Below are 16,844 nucleotides of genomic sequence, written 5' to 3' on the forward strand. Positions count from 1 at the left end.
GAGTTGTAGTGTCCCATCCAGGTGTTGTGTTGCAACAGCTGGGCCATGATGACAGACAGGGCAGGCAGAACTAATCAGGGGCCAGCAGGCATCTTAGCCCTGCACATGTCACAGCCAGGGAATGGGAAAGGGCAGGGTCAGAGATTGAGACTTCATTCCTGAGGCATACCTCTTTTAACAGGAGCTGAGCCGTTATCAGTCTTCTTTGGTCAGCTGACAAGGGCCCCATCCTGCAGAGACCCCAAGTAGATCCTTGGCTGAAGCAATGCAAAGTCTGCTATCATCTTGAAAGGTGCAAGGAGACACTCCTCTCACCAGCAGGCAAGCCTCCCAGCAATCTGACGGCACTCTGTTCCACCCCTGCCAGTGGTAGAGCAGGAATGAATCTCAGGAGGCCCATAGCACCACCCTAAGCTTCCCCCAATAGCCTTCTCAAATGAGCAGAAGTGTCTGAGACTGGAATGACCATCATTCCCCTTCCAGAACCATCTGTCTATGCTCAGATACAATCATTCAAAATTCATTCTGCATTCATTGTATCTTCCATATGCACTAATGTATTGCAATGGAGCCCATGCAAATCATTTGGTATTTCTGACTGCCACTAAGCCCAATGGGCTTTCCAGCTTCTATTGTTCCACTTGGGCAATCCTGTCAGTCATTTTAGTACATCCCCTCTCAATGCAGTCCTGGCTGTCCCCAATGTCCATTGGGACATGAACAGCCCTTCCAGGTGCTACCACAGATGCAGCCAACCTCTCCATTCCACAGGAGAAAGCATCCCTTCTTCATGGCAGGATTCCTGCTCAGTTGCCACCCAGCAAGGGCTCTGACTCCCCTGCTACAGCATCCAGGACCTGACTCAGCTGCCCATCTTCCCTATCAAGTGTCCTCCCCATCCTCCTTCAAAGAGGTGTGTGATGAAGTTGTTCTGTAACTATAACAGAAAAGTCACATTAGCATGACAAGAGCTTTGATCTCCAGAGAGAAACCGGAAAGGCTATGGAAATTTACCCAAAAGAAAGAGAATAGCCAAATGGGCATACATCAAAGCCTAGATTACCTCATGGCAAAAAACAATAGTTTTCCTGGGAAGTAAGGAACAAAGGCTAGCAAGATTCTACCTTGGACCAGGCAAGGGAAAGCATCTTTTGGTCATGGGTCCACAGTGTTGGAAGAGACCACAAGGCCATCAAGTCCAACCCCTGCTATGCAGGAAGATACTATCAAAACACTCCTGACAAACAGCCATCCAACCTCTGTTAAACACTCCTGACAAACAGACAAATCCCATAAATGAACAATTATAGGCAGTCTACTAGGTGTATATTTATTAAAGTGGGATACTATTTTAATACTGATTTTGGGGAAGTGGAATTTTATATGCATGCATGTCTGAGATACTTTCCCCAGGATCTTTATTTCAGAAACAGAATACAGCACTTCTAATATATAAAGCAACTTATAATCTTTGTATCCCAATCTCTCTCTCTCTCTCTCTCTCTCTCTCTCTCTCTCTCTCTCTCTGTGGCCCTTACCACACCGCAATGATGCGGGAGTGCGTCGGCATAAAAGACGCCAGCGCACCCTCCTGGGACCGTTCGCATGGACGGTCCCGGGAGGGCAGCAGGTGGCGGCGCAGCCTTTGCACAGGCTGCGCTGTCCTTGAAAGCTTACCTCATCCCCTGGCCTCCGGCTCGTTGCAGAGGCCAGGGGACACGTCCCCACAGGCTGGAGCAACGGCTCTAGAGTCGCAGGCAGGGCGCGTGTCCCCTGGCCTCTGCGACGAGCCGGAAGCCAGGAGACGAGGTAAGCTTTCAGGGATGGTGCGGGGGACATGGTGCCTTCCAGCCGCTGCCATTCGCATGGCAGCGTTTGTAAGCCGCTGTTTCCAGAAAACCTCGCTCAGGGAGCAAGGTTGGGAAACAGCTGCTTTGCGCCGCTGGGGGGGGGAGTGAGGTAGGCGCTGCTGCAATGCACCAGCGCCCCCCATGCGAACAGTTCCCTAGGGATGGCGTTTTTGTCATTCCTAGGGCGCTGCTTTTGGCCCGTGCGGAAAGGGCCTGTGTGTGCGTGCGTGTGTGAAGCAGCTCCTGGAACCAGCAGAGGGCCATACTGGACATTTGCCCGCCCCGCTGGCTTAACTGACATCTATGTCAGCAGGGAAAACCTGTTGCTTGCAGAGCTGCATTGGCCTGAAAGAGTATGCCAGCATGGCTGGGAATGGGCTAAGGGATGGAAGCCCTCTTGCGGCAGCGAGGCCATGGTTCCATCCTCAGCCACCCCAGCCTCTGGATTGGGCTCTGTCAGGATGCCATTCATACAGGGGGAGGGAGTGGACTGTATTTGTGCTTTGCTTGCTTTTGGCTTTGCAGGTGTTTATCAGTTCCTTGCCCTTGAAGTGGTGTGGTGAGAACAGGCTGGACTTTTCTGTGTCTGTGAGTTCACGTGGGGGCAGTGATGGGATTCAAAAATTTTAACAACAGGTTCTGATGGTGGTGGGGCCAACGGGGACAGGTGGGGCGTGACGCGGTGGGGGCGCAGGTTCCAGAGCAGGGTGGGCAGTGCTGCATTAGGGGCGCAGGTTCCAGAGCAGGGTGGGCAGTGCTGCGGCAGAGGCGCAGTTTCTGTGCGCCCCAGGTGCAGTTCCCCCTCACTCCGCCTGGGTTATGACTAGAGCAGCAGTGGCGTAGGAGGTTAAGAGCTCATGTATCTAATCTGGAGGAACCGGGTTTGATTCTCCGCTCTGCCGCCTGAGCTGTGGAGGCTTATCTGGGGAATTCAGATTAGCCTGTGCACTCCCACACACGCTAACTGGGTGACCTTGGGCTAATCACAGCTTCTTGGAGCTCTCTCAGCCCCACTTACTTCGCAGGGTGTTTGTTGTGAGGGGGGAAGGGCAAGGAGATTGTAAGCACCTTTGAGTCTCCTGCAGGAGAGAAAGGGGGGATATAAATCCAAACTCTTCTTCTTCTTCCTTCAGCTATACTTCAAGATCGCGTTTTAAAATATTTATTTATTTATTTTATTTATTTATTTATTATTTTGATTTGCAGTATACACTATCCCAAAAGAGCTCAGGAGAATTGAACAATGCTCAAAGCATATATAAACATAAATATATAAAAGTTTAAAATTTTCATTCTAAAAACAGTATCCCACGAACCCATATGCAACCCTCCCAAGAAGAGTGATGGGTCCCGATGATGTTAGGGACCCTATACAGCAGGGGGAGGATGAAAGCAGGGCACCCTCAGCGGCTGGTCTCTCTGAAGGCCCGGTGGAACAGACCGGTCTTGCAGGCCCTCACAGGAACTCTCCAAGATCCCGCAGGTCCCGGACAGCCTGGTGGTAGAGTGTTTTACCAGGCAGGGGCCAGAGCAGTAAAGGCCCTGGCCCGAGTGGAAGCCAGCATCATTGTTGAGGGGCCAGGGATGCTCCAGTAAATTGGCCTCACTGAGCGCAGAGGTGGAAGGCTTAGGACATATGAGGTAATGGGGTTGAAGGTACGAGGTCCCCAGGCAGCGTGGAGCCTTAAAGGTCAACACCAACACCTTGAAGATGATTCGGAACTCCACTGGGAGCCAATGCAGCTCGTGCAACACAGGCTGGATATGATCCCAGATAGCACTGCAATGAGCAGGCGTGCAGCTGCATTTTGGACCAGTTTTAGCCTTCGAATCAGACGCATGAGAAGGCCAGCATGCGGCGAGTTACAATAGTCCTAGCCTGGAGGTGGCCGTTGCATGGATCCTGAGTGGCTGGAGTCAGCGTTGGAAAGGAAGGGAGTAGCCGTCGGGCCTGTCGAAGATGGAAAAAAGCAACCCGGGTTGTATAGGCCACCTGGGTCTCCATTTGAAGAGACGAATCCAGGTGGACTGGGCTGCGAACCGAAGCGAACGGCGGCATGTGTGAGCCCCCCTCCCACACCGGCGGCTGTAATTCCCCAATCTCTCCCCCCCGGCCAAGCCAGAAGGATCTCCGTCTTCGATGGATTAAGTTTTAACCTGCTCTGTTGTAACCAACCAGCGACCGCCTCCAAACAATGCTGTAGAGCTGCAGAGTGGTGACAGCTCCGCCCTCCATCGACAGAATGGAAGCCAGGTGTCATCCAGCATGCGGATGGCAGGCCAGCCCAAAGCTCCGTTACCAACTGAACGAGGGGTCGCATATAGATGTTATTAAATAACAGTGGGGACAACAATGCCCCCCTATGAGGCACACCACAATGAAGCGGGCACCTCTGGGAAGCTTTGTCCCCACACCTCACTTGCCTGACTCCGCCCCCGGCAGGAACGAGACAATCCATTGAAGGACAGTGCCCCGGACGTTTGAGGCGGCCAAGGCCCGATTGGGCCAAAAGGTCGAGGTAGAGCACATCAGCGCTGCGGTGAGATCTACTTTCTAACACCAGCGGCGCCGATCCTTCGGTCAAGTTGCATACGGAGCGTATCTGTGACAGCGACGAGAACCGTCCCCGTCCCATGCCCAGCACGGAAGCCGGACTGGAAGGGGTCGAAAGCTGATGTTTCATCCAGGAAACCCTGAAGCTGCTCCAACACCACTCTCTCAATTACCTTCCCCAGAAACGAAAGATTCGAGACGGGGCGGTAATTGGCCAGATCTCCAGGATCTAACGATGGTCTTTTCAAGAGTGGGCGGACCACTGCCTCCTTCAACCCATCTGGAAAGACTCCTTGCTCAAGAGAGTCATTGATGATTTTCAACAGGTGGGGTCGTAACTCCTCCCGGCAAGTTTTAATTAGCCAGGAAGGGCACGGATCCAGAGGACAGGTAGTAGGTCTAACAGCAGCCAAGATCCTGTCAACAGCAGCTTCGGAGAGCAGGGAAAACCGGGCCAAACAAGGGCCAGAAGACGGCAAGGGAGCCTTCAGTTCACTAATTGTAGTTAAGGTGGCAGGAAGGTCCTGGCGGAGCGACGCGACTTTGTCTGCAAAAAAGCTCATAAATGCCTCACAGCTAATAGCCAATTCACGATTTGTAGAACCCTCTGATAAAGAGGTCAAAGATCGAATTATCCGAAACAATTGAGCCGGGCGAGAGCTAGCAGATGCGAGAGAGGAAGAGAAGAAAACCCTCTTCGCCTCCTTCGTCGCCATCTCATAGGCTTTCATAAACGTCCTATAGGATGTTCGCGCAGCTTCGTCACGAGCTTTCCTCCACACTCGCTCTAGACGTCTGAGCACCCGTTTCATCTGGCGCAGCTCCTCTGTATACCATGGAGCCTGCCGTGAGCGGGGGCGCAGAGGACGCCGGGGAGCAACAGTCTCGATGGCATCAGAGAGGCGGGAATTCCAATCCTCCACTTGCTCATCGAGTGTGCCGGCGGGTTCAGGGTCCCGCAGAGCATTCAGGAAACCAATTGGATCCATAAGTCTCTGTGGGCGGGCATAAATCAGCCCGTCGCCTAGACAGGGGCGGCGCAGCATGTCAAGCCGCAGCTTCAGGGCATAGTGGTCGGACCATGGCACTCTATCAATAGAGGATACGACCAGATTAACCCCCGACCCAAAGACCAAATCCAGCGTGTGCCCGGCCTCATGGGTGGGGCCAGAATTTATTAAGGAGAGGCCTAGAGTCGCCATGGATGACACTAGGTCTGCAGCCGCCATACATGAGGCGGTGTCGACATGGACATTGAAGTCACCCAGGACAATAAGCCTGGGAAACCTCAACGCCCAGTCGGCCACCACCTCTAGCAGCCGCAGAAGGCCGTCCCCCGGTGCGCTAGGCGACCGGTACACCAGAAGGACCGCCAACCTCTCCATGGCCAACCACTCCAGGCCGACACACTCCATGCCGGTGATCTCCGGGACGGGGACTGCCCTGAAGGGAATGGAATTGCGGATGAACATTGCTACACCACCACCCCGGCCCTGGGTTCGAGACTGGTGGAGGCACGCGAAACCTGGGGGCGCGACCCCGCCTAAGGCTACGGTCTCGCCCTCACGTACCCAGGTTTCGGTGACACAAGCCAGGTCCATTTGCAGATCTCCGAGAAAATCCCGGAGTACTGCGGTCTTATTGTTTATGGACCTGGCATTAATCAGCACCAGAGACGAAGCAGAGTATCCCTGAACCCAGCCATCCTCGTTCCTAGGGATAGGTCGGAGGTCAGAAAGCAAACGAGCACATCTACTTCTCGTCCGCTGTCTATCATATGGCCGCCGCCTACCGCTATACTTTCACTTACTGTTGCCGGTTTTGCCCTCATATAGCTTATTCACTTTCTCATGTCTTGCTCTATTGCCCAAAATATAACAACATCAGAGCTGATTTGGCTGTTTTTTTTACTGACAGGGTTTGCAATTCTCTCAGATAAAACAAAAATGACTAAGTTATTGAACAAACCTAATATCGAAATATCTGAAGCCGTAGCCACATTTTTAATGTGTGTTTTACATTATGTGCAATTTCACTTTTTCTATTGTAATTTTGATACATTATGGGTTTTGTGCCTAATAAAGGTTTTTGATTTATTGATTAAAGAAGTAGAGAAAGACTTTTAGATTTTACTTGTGAAAATTTAATATTAATGGGAGACTTTAATGGAGTAATTGCGACTTTGTTACACAAAAAATTGGCAGATATGGCTAGAGTTATGGAAGGTAAGCTCCCTAAAAAATTTTTTTACTTGGTAGAAAATTTGAATGTGCAAGATTTATCAACTCTTAAATATTGTAATGCTAGAGAATTTACCTTCTACTCCAAAAGACACAAATCACACTCAAGAATAGACATGGTCTGGATTACTAACTCAGGCCGTTTCCGCACGGGCGGAATATGGCAGCCTGGGGACGGCAAAAACGCTGTCCCCAGGCCGCCATTCGCACAGGGTGTGCAGCCGTCCCCGGCGTGAAGCCGGCATTTCCCAACCTTGCTCAGGGAGTGAGGTTGTTGGGAAATGCTGGCTTGGAGCCGCTGCCGTGCGAACGGCAGCGGCTCCAAGGCGCCTTCCCCCCCCCCACTCCCTCCCTTCATTTACCTGTCTCCGGTCCTCCGGCGCGTCGCTGGGGCCTGGGGACACCCCCCCCCTGCTCTGCGATGCTGAAGCAGGCGCGCAGGGCAGGGGAGGCGTGTCCCCAGGCCCCGGCGACACGCCGGATGGCCGCAGGAACGGTTCTTTCTGGGACCGTCCATGCGGACGGTCCCGGCGTCGTCGGGTCGGCGTCGGTTACACCGACCCAAGCCCTTCCGCCTCCGTGTGGAAGCGGCCTCAGTGAGGTTAAACATATCAAAGATGGAAATATGGCCTAAAACATTTTCAGGCCACATTGCACTGGTATTTACATGGAAAAGAAAAAGTTCTGCATTCAGATGGAAATTAAATGAGGCATTATTGAAAAAAATCAGAGATTGTTAAAAAAGGAAAACAAATTACAAGATTTTTTGAATTAAACTTGAAAAAAGGAACAGACACAAATGTTGTGTGGGATGCCTGCAAAGAGGGGTTTTTTTATTCACAATGAGGGTTTTTTTATTCATATGAGGGTTTTTTATTCACAATGAAAAGAACAGTTATGCAGATGTTGATCAGATAGTTTGTTGTTTTCATCGTGAGTTTGATGTTCTGAACTTTTGGATTTGATTGGGGTTTTTTATTAAACGGAATGCAGTCAACAAGAAACTGGCACAACAGAAAATGCAAAGTGTGTTGGACTTGATATAGGTAAAAGAACAGGAATTTAGAAGAACCCAAATAACAAAGAGATTGTACATAATATTAAGATCTTACAACAACAAATCATTAGTGTGGACAACAAAAGAAATGGAATCAAACCTGCAGTTTGCTAAGCAAAAGACATTTGAATGGGCCAAGGGAGATTTTTAGCAGCAAAACTAAGAAAAATTAAATAGAATAGATTTATTACAAAGATACAATGGAAATGTAATTTTGTCTCTAATGAAGAAACAATTAATAATGCCTTTTAAAATATTATTCAAAATTATTCAAAAGTAATGTGTCAAGGGAAAAGGATATTGAAGAGCATTAAGCTAAGCAAGATATACCACAACTTTCCCAAGAACAAAGAGAGATAACGAATGGCGTAATTTCAACTATGGAACTAGGGAAAGGTACATAGAGAGTTCTCTAATCATTATGTTAGAAGTAGTCTTCTCTGTGTGTGGTTGAAATATAAAAAAACTTCTAGCAAGTGCAATGCCATTATGGTTGTACCCAGCTGAAGCCAATTCTAGAAAAGAAGTGAATATGCTAAAGAAATGGCCCAAATATAGAGAATTGCTAAACTTTAAGAATGACAAATGGGAACTTAAACTTAAAAGATACTGTTAAAAACTGGTTCCATTATTATCAATTATTGGAGACATTTAGAACTGCCCAAAGGAATATGGGCTTTCATACCCAAATGATAGAGTTTGAAAGTAAGGCATATACAAATTATGAGAAATGTATAAGATGCTATTGAAATGGAACAGAAAAGATGAGGTTTTAAAGACAGTAATGATTAAATGGTTGTGCTCATGCGGGAGGGGCCTTATGAAGAACAGGAGGCGATTTTCAAATTGAGCCCTTTGGTTTCCCGCCGTAATTTTTGTGAGCTGACCCTGCTTCCTAGTCTCCTGAGACTGCAAGCTCAATTGGTTCATTGAGGCTTGATTTCATGTTGTTTAGGGTTTTTCCAGGCTGTGAAGGTGGACTGCTTCTGCACCTGGAGGCTCCTGCCAGCATCACATCCTGCCTGCCCAGGGGACTGGCCGAGGGGTTCTTCCCTGTGGCCGCCATCATGGAACTCCTTTACAGCCAGAGAAAGTCGCCAATGAAGCCCTGGGACTCGCCCCTCCGCCCAGCCTCGCCACTCCTCGCTGATCCTGTCCCTCTTTCCGTCAGTCTTTCTCTCCAATCAGCCTTTGAGTCCCTTTTTCTATCATTCTTTCTCTTCTCTAACCAGCCATCTTCTGTCATTCTTTCTATCCAAGCAATCTTCCTGTCCCTTTTTCGGTCATTCTTTCTCTCCCCGACCAGCATTCTTGTGATGTGCCACCGCCAATGGCGGTTGAGGGGGAGGGGGCAGCAGTCGGTTCTGATTGAACAGAGGGGGCAGTATTGTTAAAAAATTTTAATCCCACCACTGAGTGTAGGTAACCCTGTTAAGCGCTGTTAAACCCCACTGATTTTCATGAGAAGAACTAAAGCGCTATCCTTTACCTGGGAGTAAGCTCAGTTGCTGGCAATGGGGCTTGCATCTGAGTAAACCCTCCTAGGTCATGAGCCACCCGTTCGAAATGTTGCACGGTTGCTTCAAAGCAAAGCCACCAACTACCACTAAGCTTACTCCCAAGTAACACATGCCTCCGAGCCAACCGTTTTTTCTAAACTGAAACATCAGTATTCAGGTTAAATTGTCGTGTTGGCACTTCGCGATAAATAAGCAGGTTTTGGGTTGCAGTTGGGCACTTGGTCTCAAACAGGTTCGCCATCACTGGTCTAGCATAATGTTGCAGGAATTGCAACAGCACCACTTGGAGGTTGAGGTTGGAATTGAAACCTTTTCAAACTATTAGAAAATGTCAGGCAATTCTGAAGTTGTGCAAATCTCAGCTGAAGAAGGCAAGGCTGCTCTAACAACATAGGAAGATATAAAAACCAGTCATGACTCATGCTGCAATGTTCATGAAGAACCCAGACACACAGAGCTATGATACAGAGAGAATGTCCATATTGCCACCCAAGATGAAGGCGAGACTGGAACTGAAAGGCAAGAGCTACTGGAGGAAATTGCAGGTAGACCTGCTAGCATACAAGGAAGCGACAGCTTTGGAAGCCCTATACTCCTGCCAGTCTTGATTGCAAATGCATATGATATTGTGTCTCTGTAACATGGATTGTGTTTTAAACTGCATGAATTGGCTGAACCAAAACAAAGATTCTGAGGAAGGGTTGAAGTTCACACAAGATCGCAAGGTTAAAGAATGCAAGGCAGATGAAGATGCCAATGACCTTGATGCTCGCATCAAGAAGCAAGAAGCTGTTGAGCGGGTCGAACAGTGTTCATAAAACAGGGCGCACCAAAAGTACCCTCACTTTCAAAGGCATCAACTTCACACCATACTAAATCCTCCTCACATACCAGTAGCCTGTTGCACATCACTCCAGAACATTTTTCATGGCAGTCGAGGCAGTTGCTACAGCAAAAGTTGCTACAGCAGCTGAAGCCAATTGAGTAGTGTTTGCCGAGAAGAATCTGAGGAAGGAAGTCACCCAGCAACAGGTGGAAGTTGCAAACCAGCAGGCCGTCCTTGAGGCACAGCTTCATATCTTGCAGAATGGAAGCTAAAGCAGCGGAGTTGGTCATTCATGCCAAGGTCTTAGGAGAAGAAGTTAAAGGTCAAGTGGATGACTTCAGCTTGGAGATGTTAGGGAAAGAGGACCCAGAGCAATCAGTGTTGTCCTATGTGCAAGGACAAGCCCTTAAACCCTGCTGCAGCAGCAATCACTCCATCACGACACCTGGAGAATCTTGCCGCACCTACAATTCCTACATTGAGAATCCCAGCTGCAGCAGCAGCAGCAGCATTTATTGCATTAGCCATAGACAGTCACAATCAATATATAAAACAAACAATAAAGACATATACCATAACTACAAAAAAAAACCCCAACCACATACCAAGGATAAAATCTTCTGAATTAAAATTGTCCAGAATAAAACCGACACTATTATAACACCCGTTAAAAGACTCAGTCGTTTGAAACCCAGGGAAGGTACAATTCTTCCTCTACTCCCAAAAACATTTTCTGTTTGACTCTATCAATTATTTGACCCACCCTGGCATTAAAATCTCCCAAGAGTAGTATTTCAGCCTCCGGATACTAATCTCCAACCTTTTCTATAAGTTCATGCAAAAGCTTCCATGAACGATGATTGGCTGAAGGATCTATTCCATAGACTGGAAGGTATATATTTAAACATATGATCTGCCCAGTTAGCCCATTATTGATCACTAGGGCCTGGTTATGCTTACTAGTGGTCCAGTTTAACTGGTGTACAGCACCCCCCCATGTTGTCAGATACAAAGGTTCTCTTGACTCTGACCTCTGCAACTAATTGATGAATTGGCTTTTAGATGTGAGACATTTGTGAGCTTTTTCATATATAAAATCTCGTCCCTCCACCGCGATCTCTAAGCCACAGTTGATACAGTGTGGGAACTCGAAACCCCTTGGCCGTCATCAGGTCTGACGCTGGACTGCTTCAGACCTCTCGAACCCACCAATGTTGACAGAATTCTGGCTGCGGTTCAGCCTACCACTTGCCTCTTCGACCTGTGTCCCTCCTGGCTGGTGAAGGCCAGTGGGGAGGTATTGAGGGACTCCCTGTTGAAGATCATCAATTTCTTCCTTGAGCAAGAAGTATTTCCAGGGCAGTTGAAAGAGGCAGTGGTCGCCCGCTCTTGAAAAGACCATCTCTGGATCCAATTACTGCCCAGTCTCAAATCTTTTATTTCTGAGCAAAGTAATTGAGAAAGCAGTTGTGGAGCAGCTTCAGACTTTTCTGGATGTTACAAAGGTGTTGGATGCCTTCCAGTCCGGCTTCCATGATGGTCATGGGACGGAGACTGTGCTGATGAGCTCCACCTCCAGCTGCTAGAGGCGGGTCAGTGCTGTTGGTCTTATTGGATCTGACTGCAGTGTTCGACAGTGTAGTCCACCGCCTCACTGACATGGGGATACGGGGATCAGTACTATCTTAGCTGACCTCCTTTCTTCGTGGTCGGGGGTTGCAGGTGGCATCAGGAGTAGGGTCTCCAAGCGGCAGCACATTAATTGCGGAATGCTGCAGGAAGCCATCCTTTCCCCAACATTATTTAACATCTATATGTGCCCCCTTGCTCAGCTGGTGCAGAGCTTTGGGCTAGGGTGTCTTCAGTATGCTGATGACACCCAGCTCATCCTTATGATGGAGAGCCAGCCGGCCTCTGTCCCTGATGCTCTCCAGCATTGTATGGAAGCTGTGGCTGGTTGGTTGAGAGCGAGCAATTTAAAGTTGAATCCAGCGAAGATGGAGGTTCTATGGCTTGGTCAGGGGAGAGACCAGCTGTCAGCCCTGGACGATGCGGCTTTCCAACTGTCCACATCAGTCAAGAGCCTAGGCTTATCACTGGAGGACCAGGTCACTAGGATGGCCCAGATTGCATTTTTTCATCTCCAGCAGGTGCAGCAGCTGGCTCCATATCTCTCTAAACATGACCTTGTCACTGTAATCCATGCAATGGTTACTTCAAGAATTGATTACTGTAACTCAATTTACACTGGCCTACCTTTGACTCAAATCTGGAAACTTAAAACTTGTTCAGAATGCTGACCTCTAGGCCCCTAGACCAGCCGAGACCACATAACACTGGTCCTTAAAGAACTGCATTGGCTGCCGGTCAACTGAACTCTTACACTATCAGTCACTGCATTATATATGCTTGCTATAATACATATGATTTATATAGGCTCACATCACAGAAGAACTCGATTTATTAATTTCAGTCCAAGTATTCAGATTATTTTCTCCACTAAAAACAGACATGAAAAAGAATTCACCACCAAGATTTGTAAAACAGTATTTATTTAAGCATTGTCATAGCACCCACTGTATACCTCATTTTTCCATAGATATTATTTTAGGAAAAGTCATCTGAAAGTAAAGACATTTATTTGAGTCTACATATGCCAATATGAACCAGCATGAGTTATAAAATGACCAAAAAAATCAATAGCTTGTTAATATTTCCTATTACTGCCATGTCAATTAATTAATTAATTAACTCATGATCCATTTAAAATGCTATTAAGGGGAAATTTTTATGCGCTCATCTACATTTACAATTACATGAGAAATCGTAAACCTAAAATATATGCACAGAGACACTGGCAGCCTTCCAGTTCAAATCTAGTTTCCTTGTAGCTAGTAACTATAAGCTTGGTGACATTTTCCCCAGAATTTGCCAATCATTTAGTCAATCTGATAACAACAATTATTTGAAAAGGCTAATTATTCTAGCAGAATGCATTTGATAAAAAGGTTAATTCCACTGCTCCTACTTCAGAGGTATATATAACCTAGAATGAACTGAATTGCTAGCGCCAACATGACTTAGAACGTTCAAACCAAAACAATCCAAGCAATAAGATCATACATTAGCTCTAACCTGCCTTATTAAGATGGCTCAGTATCTGCTTCAGAGGGATTCTTAAGGTCAAATTCATGTTTTGAGTTATTAATACACTTGATTTTTTAGCAATCTTTTGCTAGAAATTCTGAAATATACTGAACAAAAAATCTGTACAAAAACTTTGCAGATCCTGTTAGGAACTGGAGCACTGCTGTATTGCTAAGAGACTATGGTGAACTCATATGGAGTTGCTTCAGCCTCAGCCTGTTAAAATCAGTGGATTTAGACTGAAATAATTCTGCATAAGACTGGATTGCATTTGTACATTTTCTGAGCATTTAAAAACTTAGGAGTAAAAACGCACTGAAAGCAAACAAAATCATAAACTGTTTGGCACAATCTAGCCCAGGGGTAGGGAACCTGCGGCTCTCCAGATGTTCAGGAACTACAATTCCCATCAGCCCCTACCAGCATGGCCAATTGGCCATGCTGGTAGGGGCTGATGGGAATTGTAGTTCCTGAACATCTGGAGAGCCGCAGGTTCCCTACCCCTGATCTAGCCAAAGCATAACATTTGTAATAGTCCGCTGAGCACTTCACAGCACCACCTGACTGAAATTAAAATTTGTAATGAGCGAAAGTCTGGTCTGTCACAAAGCTATTTGTTGTTGCGGCCTCGCTTTACCTGTAATTTAAGTACTACCTAGCTAGGATAGGATTGGTCACTTATTTGTATCATAAATTTTAGAGCTTATGGCTTGGACCCCATGATTAATCTCCATTGACAGAAGGGATCTTCATCAGCCGTGAGGGACGTTTTGCTTCCCCTTTACTGCAGATCAAAATTCCCTCCAAAATGCTGTTCTTTGAGGACTGATGACCCCCATGAACTGAGAATGAGTCAGAGGGCTGGACAGGGAGGGGGAATCAGCAAAAAACAACAATTATCTTTCCTGTTAGTGGACATTTTCTGTAGGACCCTATTCTGTCTTTAGCGAATTGGAAATTTCTCCTCTTAAGCCTTAAGGCTCCAGAACAGAAAATTCACGTTTTTGTCTTTTCATGAATAGTTTCCATTTCTTGAGTTGACTGCAAGTATTTAAGTAATCTTTTCATATGGTAATAACCTGATAACCAACTTTCTCAAGAACTAGTATATATTCTGTTCTCAAATCCACCACCAGGTGAAAAGCTCTTTCCGGACGAGCTGACACCGTGTACATGTAAAGAAAGCCTGATTTGACATGGAAACTTTTACCTGGCATTTGTTTATAGGCGTACAAAGAACAGTATTGGTTCTTGAGAGAGTTGGTTATTAGAACATGAAAAGATTACTCAAGCAATAGCAGTTAGCTCAAGAACCAGGAACAGGAAACTATTGATGGGGTTTCAAGGAATGAAAGGAACAAACTGGACTGGACAGAGTCTTCCTGACCCTCCTAAACACACAATCCAAATCTTTGTGTGCATTTCTTTGCTCTAAAGACAGGGATCCAGGTAATGCTTTTTGGCTTAGCTATGAAATTTGACTGAGCATCCATGGAAGTTTCAAGATAGCCACTGGAACACTGGAGATACTTACCTCTTTTGATTTCTAAATGAGATGGACAGCCCAAACCAGAGGGCGAATCCCTCTCTGGAGCCAGCACACCCCTGTGCCAGCATGAGTGCCCATGGGGGCAACTTACCCAGGCGGCTGGGCACCACACAGCTCCACTGTGCCTGACCGGGAAACGTCCTCGGTCACCCAGGCTCGTAGGCACAAAACACTGCATCAACATGGCCAGGGGCATTCCGGGGGTGGGGCCAACTTTAGTTAGCCTCCTGAGTTCAGTAAGTCCCTGTCAGTTGGTGGAGCCACTGGCAGAGATCTCTCTATTTTCCCCTAGAGGAAATGTTAAGGTGAGTTTTTAACGTTTTTCGGCTTCCCGCACCAAGGGAAAGCCCTGTGGAGCAGGCAGGGCAGTGCTGGAGAAGCGCAATCCCAGTCTGCCAATCCTGTCTGAATTGGGTTGTGAGGGCCATGTCCCCACATAGGTATCTAAATTCCAACCCAAGTAAGAATTTTGGCCTACTCTTTAACATCATATTACATCATAAAAAATGTCTAATTAGGCCCAACTACATATGATGTTTAGCTGCATTAAAAAAATTTCTGACATTTTATAAAATCAAAGGTGGTGTGGAGAAAGCCATCTCCCTTCTGTGTTTTTTTTCCCAATTAAAAATATGCTGCTGAACATCTTTTCCCCTCTGTGGAAAAAAGAGATAAGGACCGCTCTAAGCAAAACTAAGGAAAAGCTAAAAACAATAGGGCTTGAGGAAAAATATTTATTGTATATACACCCCTACACGTTTTACGTGAGCATAATGAGAAGGGTGTTGTGCTTTTAAAAGGGAAAGAGCACTGCATACTGTCTTCAAGGTTACATCCCCTGATGAAGCTCATACAAAACGCATGGGGGAATATAAACAGTAAATATTTTCCCTCAAGAACTTTTTTTCTTTCTTTTTTTTGCATTAAGAAATCAGCACCCACCAAAGGGTAGGTTTATGAACCCTTCCCTACCTTCATGCAAGTCTTCTGCTTCAGATGCAACCTCTGGCTGCACTTAATTAAAAAAAATAAAGAGAAACGCTGCATGCAAATTTAGTTTCATATATGTGGATATATATTTCTGTGTTGTTTTGATCACATGGATCTACATCTAGAATTAGCTCTCTCAAATAAAAGATTTCAATCTTCTGCTCTTGCTTGGAAAGCAAGACTTTTGGTTCTGCTCTCAAATCTTGATTAACATGCTTGTGGCATTTAAATATACAGTGGAACCTCGGTTTTCATTGCCTTCGGTTTTCATCGGTTTTGGTTTTCATCGATTTTTTCAGTGAAAAATTTGTCTCGGTTTTCATCGATTTGCCTCTGTTTTCATCAATTTACAGGAAGGTGCAGGGGTTTGTGGAGAAAAATCACCTGGACAAAGCTGTTGCAGGCCGTGTCTGCAACTTGTTTAATGACAATGTCTTGCCCCATTTTCGAGATAAAATCTTAAAAAACGTCAGAAACAGACCTCTTTTGGACGCAGCTTTCCGCAGTGCGACGTTTAGTCCACTGGCTGTTATTGTTTTATTTACTGTTTTCAACATTAGGCGCTATGTTTAATGGCCCAAAAATGAACGGTATGTTTTTTTTAAGGCTTCAGAATGGATTAATTGGATTTACATTGATTCCTATGGAAAAGTTTGCCTCGGTTTTCATCGGTTTCGGTTTTCATCGATTCTTTTCGGACGGATTACCAACGAAAACCGAAGTTCCACTGTAATACTTTTGAGGTGTTTGGGGGTTTGTCTAGAGTGGCATACATTCATGCACAAGTTAGTAGCAGCATTTCTTTAAGGGTGAAGGGTCAGTTGGGCTCCAAAATTCCTTTCTTTTGTGAATTGGAGTCTGAAGTAGGAAGAGTCTGGCTACCATTGTCAGAATATGTCCTAACCCATGTTAAACACAGGAAATCAGTAAGATTAACTTTGGCTGGATTATGCACCTCCTTCTTGATAACAATAAATTATTATGACTTTTGGGTATACATGTAATAATACTGACTCAAGTATAAAGGCTAAGTTCACAGTTCTTAGTTACCTGGGATAGGGGAAGTCAAGTTAAGCTGCTGGCACTGCATAGGAACAGATGGTGGAAGGGG

This window comes from Sphaerodactylus townsendi, linkage group LG03, assembly GCF_021028975.2.
Source record: "Sphaerodactylus townsendi isolate TG3544 linkage group LG03, MPM_Stown_v2.3, whole genome shotgun sequence".
NCBI lineage: Eukaryota > Metazoa > Chordata > Lepidosauria > Squamata > Sphaerodactylidae > Sphaerodactylus > Sphaerodactylus townsendi.